This window comes from Phyllostomus hastatus, unplaced genomic scaffold, assembly GCF_019186645.2.
Source record: "Phyllostomus hastatus isolate PE091 unplaced genomic scaffold, TTU_PhHast_1.1 phas_contig_1162, whole genome shotgun sequence".
Lineage (NCBI taxonomy): Eukaryota > Metazoa > Chordata > Mammalia > Chiroptera > Phyllostomidae > Phyllostomus > Phyllostomus hastatus.
The window spans coordinates 11249085-11255352 of NW_025333537.1; the positions used below are offsets into that span (position 1 = coordinate 11249085).

At 51.0% G+C, this 6268-nt stretch overlaps 1 protein-coding gene across 6 annotated transcripts in view; it reads right to left on the reverse strand.

The window, feature by feature from the left end:
- The window catches only part of SBNO1 (strawberry notch homolog 1), a 46163-nt gene extending 41081 nt beyond the window's left edge, over nt 1-5082 (reverse strand). For all 6 annotated transcript variants that reach the window (XM_045842738.1, XM_045842727.1, XM_045842698.1 and 3 more), the window contains exon 1: nt 4925-5082. The gene's annotated coding sequence lies outside the window, so the exon portion shown is untranslated. The remainder of the gene's footprint in view (nt 1-4924) is intronic.
- Nucleotides 5083-6268: the final 1186 nt, after the last annotated feature.

A 6268-nucleotide genomic window follows, 5' to 3' on the forward strand; every position in this document is an offset into this window, starting at 1 on the left:
TGACTCCATTTTTATCACAAATACATTTGAAAATATCACCTATTTCAAAACAGTACACTATGAAAGCAACAATGACAACTAAGAAACAAGGACACAGGAGTAGAGAGAAACTCAGAGCCATCCTTGGCAGGAAGAGAATCCCCAGGAAACAATAGCCAATCGGAAGAATGAAAGGATTCAGTTCCCTCTGAGAAGACCAACACCGAAACCTACCAGCGGGGACAAGGTTTCTCTTGTTGAGACCTAACACAGATCTTTCTAGTCTGTGCTCTGGCCAGACAGGTACAAGGGATGAGTCTGCAGCGGCGGCAGCACACAGCAGAGGTTGAAGAGACTGTGGAGTCAGAGTATGTGGGTTCAAATACCGGCTCCATCATCCACGAACAGTACAACAGGATCAAGTAATATTCTGTGAGTCAGTTTCCTCAACTTCCATGGGAATAAAATAGAACCTACCTCACATGACTGCTGTGCTATTTGCAATAAATGTTAGCTACTATCGTTTTGATGAACATCAGCATCACGTCCAAAAAAATGTCTTCTTCCATATTGCTGATGCAACTGTATTTCCCAGAATACAAACTATTTGTTGGCAATCTATTCAATAACTAACTTCTACATTAGTTCTATAAAATACTAGTTCCTCCTGTTTTACCTAAAGTGTCACACATCCAGTTTATTCATTTGATCGGTTAGTGTCTTAGGGACAATAATAGACACCTTTAAATATGCACAGAAAATACCACTTAGTAAGTACCTTTGCCAGAATAACAAAAAACATTTTTTCTCGTTATTTAATAGTGGTAAGCAGGTCTGATTTTTGATTCAGCTTCAATTTTGCTTTTATGCAGCCCAGATGTGATGACTGACATATAATTTAAGAATGTGAAAGGCCCTGGGTAGTGTAACTCAATGGATTGAGTGCAGGCCTGAAAACCTTGAAAGGTCACTGGTTCAATTCCCAGGCAAGGCACAATGCAGGCCTAGGTCCCCAGGCGGGGGCGTGTGAGAGGTGACCAATAGATCTCCCTCTCTTTCTCCCTCCCTTCCCCTTTCTAAAAATAAATAAATAAAATCCTAAAAAAAAAAAAAAAGAATTTGAAGGATAAGGATCCACTTAGAATTTAGCTGATATAATCCATCCACAAATAATTATTAAGTGGCTACTGAGTGCTGCTTAAGAACGTGAGAAAAAGGGTCAGTATAAAGTTTCTCAGAGCGGGTTTGTTTGCCTAAAAAGATATAATTTGTATTTTTTAAACACCTAATTCTCAAGGGAGCAATTGCTCCAAGTGCCCCTCCTCCCACTCTCATTGCAAAACCTATAGGAAGCAAGGGTTCACAAAGGACCTGTACATCGTGAATAACTTTCCAAAAACTCTTTACAAAAGAAACAGAAGAACCAGGTGAGGAAATGAAACCGATCACCTCCATCACATTCACACGGCCAGCTTTCTTCAGGTTCAGTATAGGGTTGGACTTTCTTTTCTCTTTTAACCCTCAACATAGCCCATGAGTAAATGCTGCCCGTCATCCCCGTCACAGATGAGAAACCGAGGCCCAGAGAGGACGGGTTAACAAGGTAACGACAAAGCCCGACGGAAGCAGAACTACAAACCCAGGAAGGTCTCACACCACATCCCTCTGAGATTCCGTCCTCTTAACCTTACTTGTACCAGCATTTTTCAAACTGCTGGCCACAACACAGTGGGTTGTCCAATCAATTCAGCCAACCACAACCAGTATTCTTAAACATTTCGGCATAGAAACAGAAAATTAGTGCACAGCATGTAGCAAGAGACAATGTTATTTCATGAAATTAGTTTTTCAGTTTTATGCATATATACATACTAAGTCATAATGTAAAACGTATTTCTTACTGTAGTATGCGATTAAAAGGTTTGGGGGAAAATGCCCTGTGCTATATGCTGCCTCCCAAAAACTAAATAAGCAAGTTAATGTGGTGGTTTTTTAAAAAAGATTTTACTTATGTTTAGAGAGAGGGAGAAGGAGGGAGAAAGACCAGGAGAGAAACTATCAATGTGTGGTTGTCTCGCACGCTCCACACTGGGGCCCTGGCCAGCAGCCAGGCGTGCGCCCTGACTGGGAACTGAACTGGCGACCTTGTGGTTCATAGGCCGATGCTCAATCCATTGAGCCACACCAGTCAGGGCTGGTGGGTTCTGTGCTGTATCTTATTCACAAAATAGGTTCTACTCTTAAAGAGCCTCTCTCTTCCACCTACAGAAAATTCAACCAGAGTGAATCTGTCAATTAGCATTAAAAAACCGAAGAACACTGCAAAAACCTTAGGATTACATCATCTTGGTTATTAATTTACTATTTAATGTGAAAGCAACTCCTCTCGAAAAGTATCTTTACTTTTGGCAGGCAAAGCGTGGGAACTCACAGAGCCTCGTGGAAAGTCAGAGCCCTCGGACCTGAGCGTGCATGTCCTTCGCAGGTGGCGGGTCTGAGATCAAAGCCCAACCTAGATGCTGAGAGATGGCAACAGGCATTTGTAGCTTTAGGCCAACCTTTTCTTAAAATTTGTTTATTGATTTTATGGAAGGAAGAGGGAAGGAGGCAGAGGTAGAGAGAGGGAAATAAACGTCAATGTGTTGTTCTACTCACTTACGCATTCATTGGTTGCTTCTTGCTTGGGCCCTGACCGGGGATAGAGCCCGCAACCTTGGTGTACCAGGACAACGCTCTAACCAACAGAACTATCCCGCCAGGACCACAAATCATTTTTCAAAAAGCAGGCAAAAGAATCTCCATACTGCCCATGGTAAAACAGTGATTTCAGCAAAGCCTTTGAAACACGTACAACTGGCCCCGGCTGGGTGGCTCAGCTGTTTAACAGAGCATGAACCCAACAGCCAAGGCTGCAGGTTAGATCCCAGTCCCGGCGCATGCAGCAGTCAGCCCATGAATGCATAAGTGGAACAACAAATCGATGACTGTCTCTCACCAAAAATCAGTAAATTATTTTTTTTAATACACGTAGCCCTGACTGGGTGAATGTCCTGCAAAGCAAAGACTGCCCGCTGATTCCTGGTCAGTGCACAGGCCTGGTTTGCAGGTTCCGCCCTAGGTCAGGACAAGTTTGAGAGGCGGCTAATTGATGTTTCTCTCTCACACTAATGTCTCTCCCTCTCTCTAAAAATAAAGTCTTTTAAAAAATAAAAATACGTGTAAAACTGCCTGATGTAACAACACCCAATGAACAAATGAAAGAACTGCAAGCCACTTTTCAAGGCTTACCCAGCAACTAATGTAAAACTTACTTAAAACTGTGACGAGAATCACGTGGCATAAAGTTAGACTGGGAGGTAAAAAGCAAAAGCCAGAGAAAAAAAGAAAAATGTCTTACCTTTGGTAAGGTACAATTTGGAAACCTTTTTAAACACGAAAATACCGCATTCCCTTGCTTACAAAACTAACGTCCCACTCCAGGCATCGGCACCAAATCCTGCATTTTATCCTAGAAATGCTGTAGCAACTATCTTTTGTGGAACGATGATGGTTTCCCCCGCAGCTTACGGAAACCAGTTCGGCTGGCCACCGGTTCAGATCTGCCGAGAATAACTTGGAAAAAATGCGGTCCCTCCCCTCTGCTAGCTGGCTTCGCGTGTCTGCAGGGTCCGGGCTGCGGGCGCTGGGGCAGCTCCGGCTTTGACAGCGCGCAGCGCCCTCCCGGCGACCCCGTTAGCAGCCCCGTTCCGTCTCTAACTCTGGTCGTCTGGAGAGTACGAAACATTTAACTGAACATAAACTGCCAATAATCAACTTTCAAAGGTCAAAGGGGACCCAGTTTTCCACCTTCCCTCACCAACACGTGTTCAGTACAAACTTCCGGGTGCTGTTACAATTGGCTGCGCAATTCAATGGATAAAAACGTTGCTTTCCCGGACTCCCATTTTCTCGCCCGTTCTCGCCCCACGTTTCTCCACCAGCGACTCCCCAAAACAAAAGCCGCCCACGGTAAACGGAGCCCGCCCCTGAGAAGAGCGTCTCTGTGCGAGGACCAAGTTAGTGGTCCGCGAACACTCCCCAAACAGAGGCACAAAGCCGGGGTGGAGAGGGGAGGGGCTGCACGGCCAGGAAAGAAACAATCGCAAGCTCGGGAACATGCCCAGCTCCTCAGCGGTTAAACCGACCCCAAACCACTTCTGGGAAACCACCCGCACACGCTGCTTTGGGGAACTTTGGGTTCTAGTTACGCCTAACACTCTCGAAGTAAGCACACCCGAACCGCCCTTCCCCTGCACCGAGATGCTACGGGTCGGGAGACGAGCGGGCTCGCTCGCTCGCTGGGAGCAAAACTGCCCTCATGACCCGGCGAGGCGTGAAAGGGGTCCCCACGTGTCCCGCGTAGCTTCCCCACAGCCCCGGGGGCCAGGTGATCACAAACTGCCGGTGCGGGCTCCAGACTTGGGGCGACCCTGTCGCCTCCCGCACTCGCCCTAAACCGGGCGCAATCCTCCGGCAGCAGGACTTTTGAAGGATCGCGGAGCTCACTTTCCTGCGGGTCCAGGACCTCGCAGACCCCGTGTCGAACGGGACAAGAAAGAGAGGGGACCCGAGTGGAGCCTGAGCCGGGGTGCGCACACCCTGCCTCCCCGCCCAAAGGGGGTGCCTCCGGCCCGGGACAGCGGGGGCCCGTCAGCCCCACGCGCGGCGACCACAGGGCCCGGCGCTGACGGGCAGAGGAAGCGAGCGCGGCGGGGCAGCCGCGGGGACCGTGACCCCGCGGCCCTCGGGACGAGCAGCTGAGAGAGCGGCGAGGGAGGCCCCAAACCGGGGTGAGGTGGCGGCCCCCCCCAGCCCGGCCCCGCACAGCTCCCTAAGGAGGGTGGGAGTGGGAGGCTGTCCGGGAGAGCGAGTGCAGAAGCACAAGAGGGTTCAGGAGAGGACTTACTTTCCCCGCGGGATGCGACGCCGGTACAGCTTCTCCCGGGCGGCGAGAGCTTGAAGAACCACGGGCGACAGGAGCGGAGGCGGCGGTGGCGGCGGCGGCAGCAGCGGCGTCCGGCTCTGCCTACCTCCCCGCCGCCATCTTGACGCCCCTCCCCCCAGCCCCCCGCCCCGCCAGGAGCGGAGGGGGTGGGGCGACGGATGAGGCGCAGCGCGCGCCGCGCGGCCCACGTGACTTCCTCCCTCCCCCACCTCGCTCCCCCGCGCCCCTCTCCGCCCCGCCTCCCTCCTAGGCGAAAGGAGATGATCTGCCCCCCCCATCTTGACCGCCCCCTGCCTTCGCCGCCAAACACGGACTCCGCCGGCTCCCGTCGCCCTGGTACCAGTGGTTGGATCCAAGGAAATTCCGGAACCCAACCGGTCCATTACCGCGGCTCCAGGGTGGGAGAGGGTGAGGGGGCCGGGTTTCCGAGAAGGGGGAGGGGGAAGGCGAAGGCCGCTGAGGAGAGTCACGTGTCTACTGCTTCCGCCGGCGCTCGAAAGACCTCGCGAGAATTCCGTTTCCCCTCCCTTTCTACCCCGCTGGCTGTCGGGAAGAAGGTCGGAGCTGTGGGTGCCACGCGCAGGCCCGCGTGTGGGCCGGGCGCATGCGTTCCGCACCTGCTTTCAAAGTCGGGCTAAGGAGGGGCCCGAAGCTGTTTTCGAATCCCCTTTGGTGTGCGTCTTCAGCCCGGGAAGTTACCCACTGGCTTCCCTGTCACTTTGGAAAACTCTTCATTACGTAGTCAGCCCTAGAAAAAAAAATGTTCGCATATGCATTGCTTGTTCGGGTGTTCAAAGCAGTTTATTCAGGATGAAACCGCAAGGAACTCGGGGCTGTTCGCAGGGCGACTGCCATTATCTGTCCTAAGGAGTGTGGGCACCGTCAGCCCCACTTTTTGCCGCCCGTACACCCGGTAACCCGGAGAAACTGTTGCCCGCGGTGACTGCTGCCGAGTCTCTTGACGCAGTGCCTCTAGTTTGTCGCTGCCACCTCTCCCTTTCTTACAATGACCTAACAGAATAAACACATTTACTTCTTGGTAACCCTTTTGTAAAGTCATTCTGAGAAGGCTGTTTGACTCTGTTGCTTAGGTAATAGGCATGCCTGGTTAATTCTTGCCCCCTACTGGCGGCGCATCGCACTCGCCTCGTTGTTGAAAGGAAACCAAGGCGTTGGGACGCTTGGAGGTTAAGGTGTGAGCTCTTCAGGCCAAACGGGGCGGGGAGTAGTCAGGGCCAGAGTGATTATGAATCTTCCAACCTAACGTTTATAGACATAAATGCGTATTGTACATGTGTATCCGCA